At 41.0% G+C, this 16702-nt stretch overlaps 1 protein-coding gene across 4 annotated transcripts in view; it reads right to left on the bottom strand.

Annotated features, from left to right (window-relative positions):
- The window catches only part of ark2n (arkadia (rnf111) N-terminal like PKA signaling regulator 2n), a 108748-nt gene that overhangs the window by 52601 nt on the left and 39445 nt on the right, over positions 1-16702 (bottom strand). The window lies entirely within an intron of this gene.

The raw sequence follows: 16702 nt of genomic DNA, 5'->3' as shown, positions 1-16702 counted from the left end.
ACCCCAGCGAGTTCGCCTCCACCACCACTGATGGCAGCCGATTCCATTCACTCACCACCCTCTGAGTGAAAAACTTACCCCTAACATCACTTCTGTACTTGCCTCCCCGCACCTTAAATCTGTGTCCTCGCGTAGCGACCATTTCAACCCGGGGAAATAGCCTCTGAGAATCCACCCTATCTATTCCTCTCAACATTTTATAAACCTCTATCAGGTCGCCTCTCAACCTTCGTCTCTCCAGGGAAAAGAGTCCCAGCTCCCTCAACCTGTCTTCATAAGGCATGCCTCCCAATCCAGGCAACATCCTTGTAAATCTCCTCTGTACCCTTTCAATAGCTTCTACGTCCTTCTTATAGTGAGGCGACCAGAACTGCGCACAGTACTCCAAGTGAGGCCTGACAAGGGTCTTATAAAGTTGCAGCATTACCTCCCGATTCCTAAACTCAATCCCTCGATTAATGAAGGCCAGTACACCATACGCCTTCTTGACCACATCCTCCACCTGCGAGGCCAATTTAAGAGTCCTGTGGACCCGGACCCCAAGATCCTTCTGCACTGCAACACTGCTAAGACTCCTGCCCTTGATAGTGTACTCGCTCATCCCATTGGTCCTGCCAAAATGGACCACTACACATTTATCCGCGTTGAAGTCCATCTGCCACTTCTCCGCCCAGTCCTGCATCCTATTTATGTCCTGCTGCAACTTCTGACATCCTTCCAGACCAGCCACAACACCACCGACCTTCGTGTCATCGGCAAACTTACTAACCCATCCCTCCACTTCCTCATCTAGGTCATTTATGAAAATGACAAACAGCAAGGGTCCTAGAACAGATCCCTGGGGCACTCCACTGGTGACTGACCTCCATGCAGAAAAAGACCCATCCACAACCACTCGACTGACCTCCATGCAGAAAAAGACCCATCCACAACCACTCTCTGCCTTCTGCAGGCAAGCCAGTTCTGGATCCACAAGGCCAAAGCCCCTTGGATCCCATGCCCTCTCACCTTCTCAAGAAGTCTTGCATGGGGGACCTTATCAAACGCCTTGCTGAAGTCCATGTACACCACGTCCACTGCTCTTCCTTCGTCAATGTGTTCAGTCACATTTTCGAAGAACTCAACTAGGCTCGTAAGGCACGACCTGCCCTTGACAAAACCATGCTGACTATTTCTGATCATGCCAAACCTCTCCAAATGCTCATAAATCTTGTCCCTCAGAAGCCTCTCCATCAGCTTACCAACCACTGAGGTCAGACTCACCGGTCGGTAATTTCCCGGGCTATCTCTGTTCCCTTTCTTGAAAATAGGAACCCCATCCGCAATCTTCCGGAACCTCTGCCATCTCCACTGACGACGCAAAGATCATCACCAGGGGCTCTGCAATCACCTCCCTCACCTCCCACAGTAACCTGGGGTACATCCCATCTGGTCCCGGCGACTTATCTATCTTGATAGAATTCAAAAGTTCTAACACATCCTCTTCCTTAATATCCACATACTCAATCTTTTCCATTTGCTGCAAACCTGTAGCAAAATCTCCCAGATCAGTTTCCACCGTGAATACTGAGGCAAAGTACTCATTAAGCACTTCTGCCATTTCTTCTGGTTCCACACAGACCTTTCCCCCTTCACCTTTTATAGGTCCTATCCTTTCTCATCCTTTTACTTTTCACATATTTATAGAAGGCCTTGGGATTCTCCTTAATCTTACCCGCCAAGGCCTTCTCATGACCCCTTCTGGCTCTCCTAATTTCCCTTTTAAGCTCCTTTCTACAATCCTTATTACTCAAGATCCTTAACATCTCCTACCTCCCTGAACCTTTTGTACACCTTCCTTTTCCTCCTGACTAGGTTCACCACAGCCTTCGTGCACCACGGTTCCCGCGACCTACCAAAACCTCCTTGTCTCATTGGAACGTTGTCGTGCAGAGCTCCAGACAAACTCCAGAATATCTGCCACCTTCCTTCGGTACTTTTCCCCAAGAATGCCTCCTTCCAGTTTATTTGTCCAATTAACTTCCTGACGTCTTCGTATTTCCCCTTACTCCAGACAAACACCTTCCTAGCCTGCCTGATCCTATCTCGTTCCAATGCAATTGTGAAGGAGATAGAATTATGATCACCATTCCCAAGATGCTCTCCTACCGAGAGATCCGTCACCTGTCCTGGTTCATTCGCCAGTACCAGGTCAAGTACAGCCTCTCCTCTCGTAGGCTTATCCACGTACTGTGTCAGGAAACCTTCCTGACCATACCTAACAAACTCCTCCCCATCCAAACCCCTTACCCTTGGGAAATTCCAATCGATGTTTGGAAATTGAAGTCTCCCATCACGACAACTCTGTTATTACTACATCTCTCTAGAATCTGTTTCCCTATCTGCACCTCAACTTCCCTGTCACTATTGGGCGGCCTATAGAATACACCCAGCAAAGTTTTCGACCCTTTGCTGTTCCTAACTTCCACCCACAGAGACTCTGTAGATAGTCCCTCCACGGCATCCTCCTTCTCTGCAGCCATGACACTGTCCCTGATCAACAGTGCCACTCCACCACCTCTTTTGCCTCCCTTCCTGAAGCATCTGAATCCTGGCACCTGAAGTACCCAGTCCTGTCCCCGAGACATCCAAGTCTCCATAATGGCCACCACATCACATTCCCAAGCAGCAATCCACACCCTAAGCTCATCTACCTTATTTACTACACTCCTGGCATTAGATACACTTCAGCCCCTCAGTCTGGGCATTTCCCTTCTCCACCCCCTGTCTAACCTCCCTCTCATACTGCCTGCAGTCCTTCCCTACCTGGGAGCTAACCTCCTCGGTCCCAGTCTCCCCATCACAATTCCCTCCCCCCATCCTTTCTAGTTTAAAGTCCCCCCAGTAGCCTTAGCCAGTCTTCCCACCAAAATATTAGTCCCCCTGGGATTCAAGTGCCACCCGTCTTTACTGTACTGGTCACACCTGCCCCTAAAGAGGGGCATCGTAAGCTGATTTTTATCTTCAACACTTTTGGTAACTGCAACATTATTTTCTGCGCCCTATCCTTTCCTTCTCCCCTATGTACTCTATGGACAGTATGTTTTGTCTATATAGCTTGCAAGAAACAATACTTTTCACTAAATATATGTGACAATAATTAAATCAATCAATGCTAAGAACATAAGTGATGCCACAGCTGCACCTTAAAATTCAATACAATCCATATTTTCTGCACGAAATCTCAGCAGAACACACAGACTGGAACTTTCCGGCTTTTCACACCAGCAGTCTTCATCCTGCCTTTTCTGCACCCCCACCAGGAATTTCTTAGCAGCATGGGGTGGAGACAATAGGAAATCCCATCGACAGCGGTGGGACCAGAAGATTCTGTCACCGGCCGAGCGTGCGCCAATTCCTGACGTGAAAAATGTCACAGTGGCCAGAGAATCCCACCTATAATTTCTGCCTATTGAATTCCCTTTAGTCAGTGTCATCATGTGGGCTTTCATATGCAAAAGTTCAAATGCAAAGTTAACCACCAGTGGCTGAATCAAACCAGTCAGCGCATGCATTAGGATACCAGTATACCGTGATTTGCCAAGTCTTCCAAATTCTTCAGTGTTCTCAACAATCACTAGGGTCAACATTCTGCCTACTTCAGAGTTCCCTCCAACTGTCTCCCTTCATGCCATCTACTGTACAAAAAAAGAAAAAAATTTTGGCCGTAAAACTTTCACTTCTGTGATTGCCCATTGATTGTAGTCTTCAACAGGGAAATCAGGAGTTTAACATTCAATCAAAAAGGTTTTTTGCAAACACTTCAAAATGGGATTCAATCAAGAAGCAATCAATTTAATCTCCACTTAAACTTTTGCAATAATTCTCCAAAAACATACTCCCTCACTGGTTCATTTGTTAAATGTAGTGTGCAACTAAGTAGATAAGGTCCCAGATCTTGTTTCTAGTCTGTTACGAGGCACTTAAAAAAAAAAATCAGGAACCAATAGACCAACAGATTACCTAATTGACACACAAGTGAAATTTTCCAGCCATTATCATTTTTATCCATACACAAATGCAGTCAGACAAATCTACAGAGAAATCCAAGTCACAGTCTTCCAACTTGATGCATTAAGTTTACTGTTAAATCCTAGGATCAGTCCTTGGTTCAACCAGCAATGGCACCCTCCATCCAATCTGAAGGGTAGTTGTGGAGGGATGGGTGATTTAACTAGTCTGGCATCACAGAAGGTTAACCTGGAAAGCACTCAAATATCCAGATGTTGTCTGCTTTTCTGGTCCACGCGGCAAAAATCATGCTTTGACAAGTACTATAGAATATATTTTTGAAATAGATGCTTAAAAGAAACTTTCCAGAATGCACACACCTAAAATGGAAAGGCAGAGCAACACATCTGAAATCTCAAACACATTATAGAAAAGGCATGGCAACCATTGCTTGGCTAGGAACATTAGCACAATAGATCAAAACTGAACCTATAGGTCCGAGATATGGAATAAACCACAATTTCTTCAAACAATAAACAATCTGCACATTTACAAGCCAACAAAAACTTCCTTTTCAAAATAATGAGAACAATCCCAACCCTCAGCCATTTTAACAATACCAAATTCAAGCATAAACTCAAGACTAAAAAACATGGTGGCTATCTTGATTCAAAAGCGTTTTGGTCAATAAAATAAAAAGTTTTCTACGAAGATGGAAAAACACAATATCTAAATTTAGCAGACGCTGTGCAATATTACAGGCTTAAACAACTGCACTGGATACTTTAAGTGGACTTTGATGATACGGGCTACTAAATCAACCTGAATTCAAGAGCTTCTATGTTTTGTAGGATATTATAGTACGAATGAGCTAGGAACATTGTGACTTCAGATTATCAACTTGGACCAATTTGCAGTACCTGGCATCTTGATCGAGTCCAATCCCACTTCAGAAATTGAACAACAACATTGCCATATAGTACTGACAATGAACTGCAATGGCAAAGATGCTGACTTTTGAGTGCGGTTTCATGTTTGTCATGATGGACAAAAATCCCCTGACATGATTCAAAAGAAAAGTGAAGAATTCTCGCTATATCCTGCTCTACAGTCCTCTCTCAACCGACACTATAAAAAACAGATTTATCATTTACTATTTGTGGAGTTTTCCTTTACATAAGATGGCTGCCGTATTTGCTTGATACTAGTTATTACTAATCAAAACATTTAATTGCTTTGAGAAGTTTGAAAGACAAGTAAAATACTTGCAAGATTTACTTTTTCTCCCCCAAATCTCCTGAGTACTGAGACACAGTCTCTGTTGTGTTGCCATAGGGGAGACCTATACCAGATCAGGCACTTACCAAGAGTTTTTCCAGAGCACTTGCATCAACTGTCAGCCCATTTCAGAGCAGCTGGAAACCTGGAAGCAGCTCATGTGCTCTGATCAAAAATACTCCCTGGGATATAGAGATCAAGAAGCACCAGAGAAGAAACATTATTTTAATTCTACAGCACGCAAACGTCTGAAGTGCAACAACCTTCACCAACTCAAAATTGAGGGGACCAAAGGCATTGTCTTCAGTTCTACCAGAAACTCTTAGTCTCTCACAACCACTTCAGTTTTCCTCCACAGCTAAACCAATGTGCTTTAAACCTCACATCCTATGCATTGTCCAGCCCACCTACTTCCAACTCTACCACTGCTGACACCCTTCAATATGCCTTCATCAACCTCAGACTTGACTTTTCGATACTCATTTTGCTGCCTTTGGATCTTACGCCCTACATAAACTGTGGCGCATGTCTAATCCACATTAGGTCCTGATCACCCACCATTGATATTCTACATTTGCTTGAGATTCCCAAGGCATTGTGTAAAGTTAACTATAGATTCCTCCTGGACCTTTCCTCACCCTAGCCATATAATAACTTCCAGCTCTATCACCTTTCCCAAACTCTTACGTTCCTCTAATCTTCTATGCATCTCTTCCTTAGTTCACCCCATACAGTGGTGGCAGAGCTTTTAACTACTGCTTTTTAGAGATCCTTCACTAGTGGTGATTTTCCCTTTCAAAATCTCAAAATTCTATTCCATAGATGCCAAAATCTCATGTTTTCAGTAAACAGTGGCCACAATTGTTCTGATTTGGAACCAAGTGCCCATGTCAGCTGGCAACCTGGACTGCATTCCTCCAGGTTGAAAGGTAAGACTTTTAGCTCTGAGGTGTTGAAGTATGTTGATAAAGACAGAATGAAGCTGTCAGGGACCAGCTCGGAAACCCCAAGATATATACTTAAGTTAGACTAGACCCCAACTATTATTTTGGCGTTAGTGTGAGAATAAGGTGTTTCACTCCAGGTGTGATCCCACTGACACACAAAGAAGCATTTATCAAAACAAGCTTTGTTTTAACAATAGTTTGAATACAACAAATGAATTAGCCTAATATTTACCAAGAGTGCAAGAAACTACAAAGGGTTGCAAAGCAGCGGCATGGTGGCACAGTGCTGAGCACTACTGCCTCACAGCGCCAGAGACCTGGGTGTGATTCCCAGCTTGGGTCACCCTCTGTGCAGAGTCTTCACATTCCCCTTGTGTCTGCGTGGGTTTCCTCCCACAGTCCAAAAGACATGCTGGTTAGGTGCATTGACATGCTAAATTCTCCCTCAGTGTCCCCAAACAGGCGCCGGAATGTGGTGACTAGGGGATTTTCACAGTAACTTCACTGCAGTATTAATGTAAGCCTATTTGTGACACTAAAACTATTTTAAACATAGCCCAGTCCATCACATAAACAAGTCTCCCATCCACTGATTCCATCTACACTTCCCACTGCCTTGGAAAAGCAGCCAGCACAATCAAGCCCCACACACCCCAGACATACTCTCAAAACTTCCAACTTTCTCCATCAGGAAAAACATACAGAAGTCTGAGGTCATGTACCGACCGATTCAAGAACAGCTTCTTCCCTGATGCCATCAGATTTTTGAATGGACATACCTTGCATTAAGTTGATCTTTTCTGTACACTCTAGCTATGACTTTAACACTACAGTCTGCACTTTCTCTTTTCCTTCTCTACGAACAGTACGCTTTATCTGTATAGCATGCAAGAAATAATACTCTTCACCATATACCAATATGTAGGATAATAAATCAAGTCAAAATCAATTGAAAGCAGATACAATTTTTGACTGCTAACCTATCCCTATTAGTTCCAATTTAAGCAATATTCCTCATAGACTTAAACTCCTCTTGAAAATCAGTTAGCAAACAACACAGGCTTAGGTGCTGGTACATGTTAACAGTTCTAGAGAACTTTCACACCTCTGGAGAGAGATACAGAAAGCCACCTGTCTTCTGACACTCAAAACAGCAGCCTCCAGAGAGAGAAAAACAGCTGTTTCTTTCAGAATCAAGCAGAGATTAACTGTTTTCCCCTGTAAGCTCCACCTATTCACAAGACTCTGTCTCTTGTCAATCAACCTACTTAAAACTTATTCTGAAACCCCAGGGGGGAAAAAAAAACAAAAAAAAAAGCATTAGCTCACATTAAACAAACATCCCATTAACTAGGATCAAGTACTCTCCTGTATTTCCAGCAAGGAGTTGCTTGGTTTGCAGACAGATCAGCACCAGGTAAACTAGAGCTGACTTTTAAACATACCTCACAAGAAACAGGAGCATTTCTTAAAGGCATAGTATCGTCCCAAAGCTCAAAGTGGGATTTGCACAGTATTCCCATACAGTAGGATTTTGGATAAGTTGACTTTTCTGGAGGGTACAAAGTACGGGTGGTAGGGTGGGTAATAAGGAGGTGTCAAAGGCACAGCTAAGGGTTTTCCACAGCAAGAGGGCTTTAGTTGGAGATGCAGGATACACTACAGAGTGGAACTCGCCAGTGATGGAGAAGACATAGTGTTGCAAGTTCATCTATTATGCAACAGTTTTTAGCTGGATATTATGAAAGCTAAGTCCTAGATCTGAATATTTAAGAAAATATATTGGAGCAAAAAGTTACAAAACCAGAACATGACCAAGGTAATCCGTTAAAGCCAATCTGTGGTAGTTTACAACTAGAGATAAAGATTAGATTACGATTGTACTCACTTGCCTACCTTTCTACAGAAATGTGAATCAGAATGTCGTTCACATTTTAAAAAGACATTTTGAGGCAGTGAGAACACATTCTGATGCTTAATAAAACATTTTAAATGTCTTGTGAAGTAACTAAGAAAATCAGTTTCTGTCTCAGTCTTCTGGATATAAAACCATGTCCTCTCTAAGCACAATAAAAACCTAAAGCACAATAGCTGAAATAAATCTAAGTAGCAAAAATAAATCAGCAATAGCACAAGTGAACCAAAGGAAACATAAAACATTTTATAACTATTACAAACACTGAACAGAACATGGAGCAGATCCGCTGTGAGCAAGGATTTTCTTTCACCTGCCATTTTAATTCTCTGTGCACTCCCACTCTGACCCTCAGTCTTCTACACTGTTCCAACAGACAGATGTGACGTAATGCATTTTGGAAGGTCTATTACAGATGGGAAATTTACAGTAAATGGCAGAACCCTTAAGAGTATTGATAGGCAGAGAGAGATCTGGGTGTAGAGGTACACAGGTCACTGGAATTGGCAACACAGGTGGAGAAGATAGTCAAAAAGGCATATGGCATGCTTACCCCCATTGGCTGGGGCGCAGAATTTAAAACTTGGCAAGTCATGTTGCAGCTTTACAGAACCTTAGTTAGGCCACCCTTGGAACATAATGTTCAATTCTGGTCGCCACACTTCTGAAAGAATGTGGAGGCTTTGGAGAGGTACAGAAAAGGTTTACCAGGATGTTGCCTGGTATGGAGGGCATTAGCTACAAGGTAAGGTTGGAGAAACTTGGTTTGTTCTCACTGGAATGACAGAGGTTGAGGGGCCATTTGATAGAAGTCTACAAGATGATGAGGGGCATGGACACAGTGGACAGTCAGAGGCTTTTTCTCAGGAGTGTAAGAGTCAATTACTAGGGGGCATAGGTTTAAGGTGAATTACCCACCAGAGTATTCCTAGCCTCTGACCTACTCTTGCAGCCACTGCTTTTAGGTCGGGTAGATGCCAGTGTTGTAGCTGTACAGGAAACGCTTGGCTTCAAATGTTAACTCTGTTTCGTTCTCCATAATTTGTTTAAGGCAAGGGACAAAGTTTAAAGGAGATGTACGAGGCAAATCTTTTTGTTTTACGTAGAGTGGTGGGTGCCTGGAACTCGCTGTCAGGGAGGTAGTGCAAGCAGGTACCATAGCGACTTTTAAGGGGCATCTTGGCAAATGCATGAATAGGATGGGAATAGAGGGATATGGTCCCCAGAAGGGTAGGGTGTTTCAGTTCAAATGGGCAGCATGGTCAGTGCTGGCTTGGAGGGCCAAAGAGCTTGTTCCTGTGCTGTATTTTTTTTCATTCTTTGAAGCTCACATAAGGTAACTGAGCACTTTACAGCCTTCAGGGTTGTATAAATTCAACAATTTTATAATCATAACCTCTGCCTGTGTTTTTCTTCTTGTATTTTTTTGAACAGCAACTGGCGATAGTGGTTGCACTTTTTCCTCCATTTACACCGCTTGCCAACACATTTTTTGTTCATTTTCTTGTCCTTTTACCGCCCCTCTGTCTTGCACCATTATCACTTTTGTCATTAATTCTCTCACCCTTCCATGCTGGAAGAGTTTTTTAAAATTCACTTGTGGCACTTTGATATTGCTGGCTATCCCCCATTTATTGCCCATCCCCAGTTGCCCTTGAGATGGTGGTGGTGAGTTGCGTTCTTCAATTGCTGCAGTCCATGTGTTGTGGGTTGACCCACAATGCTGTTAGGGAGGGAATTCCAGGATTTTGACCCAGTGACTGTGAAGGAACAGAGATGTATTTCCAAGTCAGGATGGTGAGTGGCTTGGAGGGGAACTTGCATGTGATGGTGTTCCCATATAACTGCTGCCCTTATCCTTCTTGATGCAAGTGGACGTGGGTTTGGAAGGTGCTTCTAAAGATATTTGGTGAATTGTTGCAGTGTATCTTGTAGATAGTATACATTGCTGCTGAGCGTCGGTGGTGGGGGGAGTGGATATTTGTAGATGTGGTGCTTTGTCCTGGATAGTGTCAGGCATCTTGAGTGTTGATGGAGCTGCACACATGTAGGCAAGTGGGAAGTATTCCATCACACTCCTGACTAATGCCTTGTAGATGGCCGATAGGCTTTGGGGAGTCAGGAGGTGAAATACCCACCAGAGTATTCCTAGCCTCTGACCTACTCTTGCAGCCACTGCGTTTAGGTCAGGTAGATGCCAGTGTTGTAGCTGTACAGGAAACGCTTGGCTTCAAATGTTAACTCTGTTTCATTCTCCATAATTTGTTTAATAAATTTAACTAAAAACAAAATATACGTTTTGTAGTAAAAAACTTCAGCCCATCTTAAAATTCATCATTTTAAATATAATCTGAGTGCAATCTTTCGAAGGCCATGCAGGTTAGCACAGCTGTCTCAGCACCAGGGACCCGGATTCGATTCCCAGCTTGGGTCATTGTCTGTGCAGAGTCTGTACATTCTCCATGTTTGTGTGGGTCTCCTCCGGGTGCTCTGGTTTCCTCCCAAAGTCCAAAAAACATGCTGGTTAGGCGCACTGACCATGTTAAATTCTCTCTCAGTGTACCCAAACAGACACTGGAGTGTGGCGACTGGGGGATTTTCATTGCAGTGTTAATGTAAGCCAACTTTGTGGCATAACGAACTTTAAACTTATCTTTCAGTTAATCTAGCAACAATGAACTAATCACACACAGACATTAAGATATGGGTCAATATGACAACTGTTGACTCAAATGAAGCTGCAAACAAATGCTTCAACCATTAAACTCACACTGCCAATCAAGAACTCAACCACATCAAGAAATATTAACATAATCATTAACATACTAATCATTCATCCAAGCATCATAAAAATCAAAATGCACATGAATAAACTTTCAACAAGTAGAAATTAATCTTTTATAAACCTCAAAAAAATTGGAATGCGTTCTCAGCATTTCAAAAAATATATATTCCTTTTGCAATAATTCAAAACAAAATCAGGATTATAACAAAATACGAATAACAAATGAAAAATGGCAAATTTGTTGACTTCTTGACATGTCTGAACAGATATCTGGGTGCCAAGTCATTAGATTCACTGTCCCAAGAAGGGTCATTTAGACTATCATTCCTAACCTTTTCTATATGCAATACATTCTGCTGGCTTAACAAGTTCATATAACTCTTACCTCAATCCAGTTCAAGCCATGACAAACATCCTGTATTTTGTTTTGTAGAATATATAGAGATATGCTCTATAGCATTGCACCTATGCTCTCTTTAAAAATTTAAAACTTGATAAAGACTTAAAATGGCTGAATCTAGTAGTAGTTGGAAACTCACACTTCGTTATCTCAAAAGACGAAGAGAACTCTACAAAAGCCATCCAGGCTGGCCAATAGAGGCTTGCTTGTCCACTAAGATACAGGACCTCACAACTTGCCTTACTAAAACTAATTGCCTTTAATCCCCCATTCTCCTCAGTCTATATGCAGATGGAAGTCACCCATTTTCTCACTGATCTAAACAATGACAGAAAAGGAAGATTATTTAGTTCCTAAACTGACTGGTACATTTGCCCATGTAACAGCTGCACTGCAAAAGTAATCTAATTAAACTTTGGGTCACGCTGAGAATTAGTACAGTGCTATGATTACATCTATTCCTTCTTTACCCTCTTATGGCCACATGTGTCAAGAAAACAATTACATAGTGATCTCCAAAACTATAATGCAGCATTCTAAAAATATTCATTAATTTTTATCACCTACACTGCACGTTTTCACAGACAGCTGCTCTTTTAAAGACAATTCTCCTCGTACAGCCAAGAAAGAGGTGGCTTCCTAATGGATCATTTGATTGCCCGAGTTCAAATCCCATCTTTAACTAGATATTTATGTAGCATAATATAAACAGAAAATGCTGGGTAAACTCAGCAGTTTGGCAGTAACAATGTTTTGAACCCTATTTGACCCTTCAACAGAACTAAGTCATATGGACATGAAACATTAACTGTGCTGCTCCCTCCATAGACACTGCAAGATACAAAAAGATTATAAAGTATTTTATGTTTTTATTTCAGATTTCCAGCATCCCCATTATTTACACAACATTAATTCTAGTTAATCAAGCATTGTCTTAATTGCTTCAGCTACAAATCTGTTCCATAACCACAATGAGGGTAATGGGGAGGGAGAGGAAATCTCTAGTCTTGTGTAGCGAATCAGTAGTACCTAACAAGAAGGTTAAAACAGTGCAGTAGTTGGAAGGAAAACTGTCAAATCTGTCAATACCTCCAGATGAGAATTTCACACCAACCAAGACATATCGCTAAATAAAGTTTCTTCAGCAGACATACGATATATAATAGACAAGTTGTACTAGAGATCCTCATTTGGCTTTATAAAATTTTGGCAGGAAATGGAATACCCTGATCCCCCCCTTCTCCCCATATCTCTTGATCCCTTTAGCCCCAAGAGCTACATCTAATTCCTTCCTGACATCACACAATGTTTTGGCCTCAACTACTTCCTGTGGTAATGAATTTCACACAGTCATCATTTTTTGGGAGAAGAAATTTCTCCTCACCTCAGTTCTAAAAGGTTTACCACTTATCCTCAAACTGTACCCCTACTTCTGGACTCCCCCACTATCAGGAACATTCATTTTGAATCTACCCTGTCTAACCCTTTTAGAATTTTAAAAGTTCTATAAGATCCCTTCTCACTCTTCTAAACACCACTAACTATAACTCTAAATTAGTCTCTCCTCTGAGTCCTGTCATCCCAGGAATCAGCCTGGTAAACCTTCACTGTGCTCCCTTTATAGCAAAGGCATCCTTCCTCAGATAAAGACAGCAAAGCTGCACATAATACTCTAGCCATGGCCTCACCAACACGTATGCAATTGCAGTGAAATATCCCTGTACCTATACTCAAATCCTCTTGCTATGAAGGCCAACATACCATTTCCCTTCATACCTGTGCACTTACTTTCAGGACTGATGCACAGTTTGGACTGTTTACATTTAACCTAAGTATCTCAGAAAGTAGCCTAACTTTATATTTTCTTGAATATCACTTCACAGAATCAAACAGCCCTGAAGGCTACTTGGTCTATCATATCTTTGCCGTCATTGTAATAGACTGTCCAATTTGCCCTACTCCAAAGATCTTTCCCTTCAGCCTTGTAAATCTTTCCTTTTCAGATATTTATTTAATTCTCTTTTGAAAGCTAGTATTCGATATGCTTTCTACCAACCCTTCTGATAATGTTTGCAGATCATATCGCCCTTTCACAAGAACCATCCCAGTTTCTCTATTCTCTCCATATAAGTGTACACTTCCCCCCCTGTGCATTCTACTAAATCTCTGATATATCTTCCTTTAGGTCTGGGCATGCTTCCTAAAATATTGTGCCAAGAAATGGACATATTCCAGGTAAGCTCTAACAAGTGTTTTAAAGGTTTAGTCTTAGTTACTTGTTTTTGCATTCCATGCCTCTCTTTATAAAGTTGTCAAAGCTCCAATTTTTTTTTAAAACAGCCTTCTCAGCTTGTCTTGTCACAGGCTTATGTACATATGACTCCTGGTGTCACTGCTCCATTTTAAAATTATACCATTTAGTTTACGCTGGCTCTCCTCGTTCTTCATGCTACAATGGATCACTTCACATTTGTCTGCATTACATTTCATCTGCCATGTGTCTGACCATTTCACCAACCTGTTTGTCCATTCTATCCTGCTCACTGTTTGCAGCATTTCAGAGTTTTGTGTTATCTGCAAACTTTGAAATTTTGTCATGCACACCCAAATTCAAGTCAATAATACATCAAAAAAGGGCTGTCGTCTCAACATCAAACCTGGGGGTACATCACTGCACATTTCCCTCCGGTCTGAAAAACAGCCATTCGTGTTCATTGTTTTACTACAACTTGCTTATGCTAACACAATACTACAGTAAAAACTGCTTTACATAATAGGATTTCCCCACTTCACAATTTTGTAATCAAGTTACCAGAGCTTCACTTGGAGGAAATGTGCAAAAGCAGATCCAATCCATATCTGTCATGATCACTTGCAATCAGGATTATCAAATACAGCAAAGACATTGCTGAAAAAAGACACAGGTCAAAAACTTTCACCTTGCATTCTTCAGGACATTCTCAAGAACACCAAAATATGAATTATTGTTCCCTTTACATTCGGAATGCCTGCAAATATCGAAAAACTGTGATGTGTGTCTTTTTTAGCAATATTCAAGTTCTGTACAACCAAATGACAGTAAACATAGCTGAAGTCACTTTAAGTAAACAAGCTCACACATATTGAAATAAATGGCAATGGTTCAGTGGAGAAAATAATTTAAGATATCTTAATAATATTACATTTGTTTAAATTTGGATGCAGTTAGAACCAAAAAGCAATAATCCCATATGTGAGAACTAATATGGCTTCAAAACACCTGAAAAAAAGTCATATTTTCTCTTCCACATTTTACATATTAAATTCCCAATCAGACACAATATAGGTGTTATGCCAATGCTGAAGCAAGCTTAGAGCAGAGACAAAACATTTTTGTACCCAACTCTATGCCCTCCATCACTGCTCACAATAAAAAAGAATGTCTCAGCAAAAGCTTCCTATGGTGTCTTTACATGGACATTCTTCCACCCTGTCAATTTTTCCCCGTGAAATTTGCTTTTAAGCATCATTGCCTTGTTGGGATAACAAAACAAAAGTATTATTCGTGTGAACAGTTGACAGACTTGTGAGCATAACCTCCAACATAGACTCAATGGGATGAATAGCCTCCTTCTGCGCTGTAAAAGGCTTGGAACATTCAAGCTTCCCCCATTGTGTAAAAACATGAACATTTCAACACAAGTCTGCAGATATATAGATCAGGAACAACTTTCCCTTCTCGAACCCAGGGTTGCTGAAGCTTTTTATAGTCACCCTTCTTCTGGTCAATCTGAGAACTGCTAACCCAACATTGATGAGAATTCAAAAATGAGACATTTGTGGTCCACTTGAAATAGTTACTAAATAGATAAGTTCATTGAGCTACAGTTTTGTTTATACTTACATTCAAACTCATCCTGTCTATTCTGGTGATCAAACATAGTGCCAGAAGGCGCACAATAATCAAAATCCTGCCATGGTTAATATGGTCAAATTAAAACTGTTGAAAACATTTATGCATGTTATCACATACACAGGATAGATCAAGGTTTGATGCTAATGCCATATTGTAAGCAACTGCACAAATAACAGCAATAAACATCTCTCATTCGGGACACTCATCCAGATTTCACTTGTCATTCCACAATGTCAACAATCTAGCACCATCAGGTTTAGTGCTATCCTCAATAACAAAATGTCAGTGTTAAAAGTTTTTTTTGTACAAACAATGCAAATTAGCACTAGCTACTAATGTTACTTAACTAGTGTTACCTCCTACAGAGATACATTTCTTCAGAGTCAGTCATGGATTTTTTTTTGTCCATTCATGGGATGTGGGTGTTGCTATATGGGCCCATCCCTAATTTAATTGCCCTTGAACTGAGTGGCTTGCTAGGGAATTTAACAGTCAACCATATTACTGTGGATTTGGAGCCAGGCCAGGTAAGGATGGCAGGTGTCCTTCTCTAATGAACATTCATGAATCTGACGTGTTTTTACTTTGGTGGGATACGAACATAGGGCCCCGGAGCATTAAGTTTCTGGATTAATAGTCCAGTGACAATAAATACCCCCCCCAACCGAGATCCTAGGATCTAACCTCATGTGTGGTGTCATTGTTTAACTTTTGTAGCAAGGTTATGATTTTACTGATTTAACATTCTCCACAGTGATTATATGCAGCAAGCTGAAGCTATCTCCAGGAAATTGCTCAAATTAACTACGTCAGTGAGATTTTCTGTAAAGTTCTACCGCACTGCAATTTGTAAGAGAAATGATGAAAATTTCCCAAAGTATTTTTACACTTCCTGCATCCAACTGAAGTTTGGCTTTTACCATTTGATACCATGGAGCAAAATAGTCTTTTCAACTGCACAGAAAGCATTAGAATAATATTGCATATAAGCCAACATCATTTAGGTGCTTGCTTACACATTCAAAGTATTTTTTTTTAAACAATGATTCCATTTTATATGTACGTCATTCATCAAAACCCAAAAGCTTTATCAAACATATCAAGGGAAATTGTGGCTCCTAGCAACAGTATTACTTGACACTTTTCAGTGATATCAGGAAAGGTACCTGGTATGTATTGAAGGAGATGAAAAGATAATAGTGGTGTCAGGGAGCCATGAAAGAACATGAACTCATGAAGAAGTGGTTTGATCAGCTTTTTCTCATATCCGATTTTATGTTCTATTTACGATACAGGAAAGCAAAACTGAGTGGATAGGCAGTTATAAACAACATTATCTAATACAAACTGACATAAAGCAATATACAGGTTAAGAAATTATAGCTGATTTCTAAAGCAGTCAGCTAAAATCAGAGAGAGAGTTAAATGAAAAATTACACAGGCCACCCAGGTACTGCTTTTCTCTTTTATAATTACTGGTGCAAAGAATGTT

The sequence above is a fragment of the Carcharhinus amblyrhynchos genome, chromosome 1, assembly GCF_965287045.1.
Source record: "Carcharhinus amblyrhynchos chromosome 1, sCarAmb.v2.hapA, whole genome shotgun sequence".
In the NCBI taxonomy this organism is placed as follows: Eukaryota; Metazoa; Chordata; class Chondrichthyes; order Carcharhiniformes; family Carcharhinidae; genus Carcharhinus; species Carcharhinus amblyrhynchos.
This window is presented reverse-complemented; position numbering and strand designations above follow the sequence as displayed.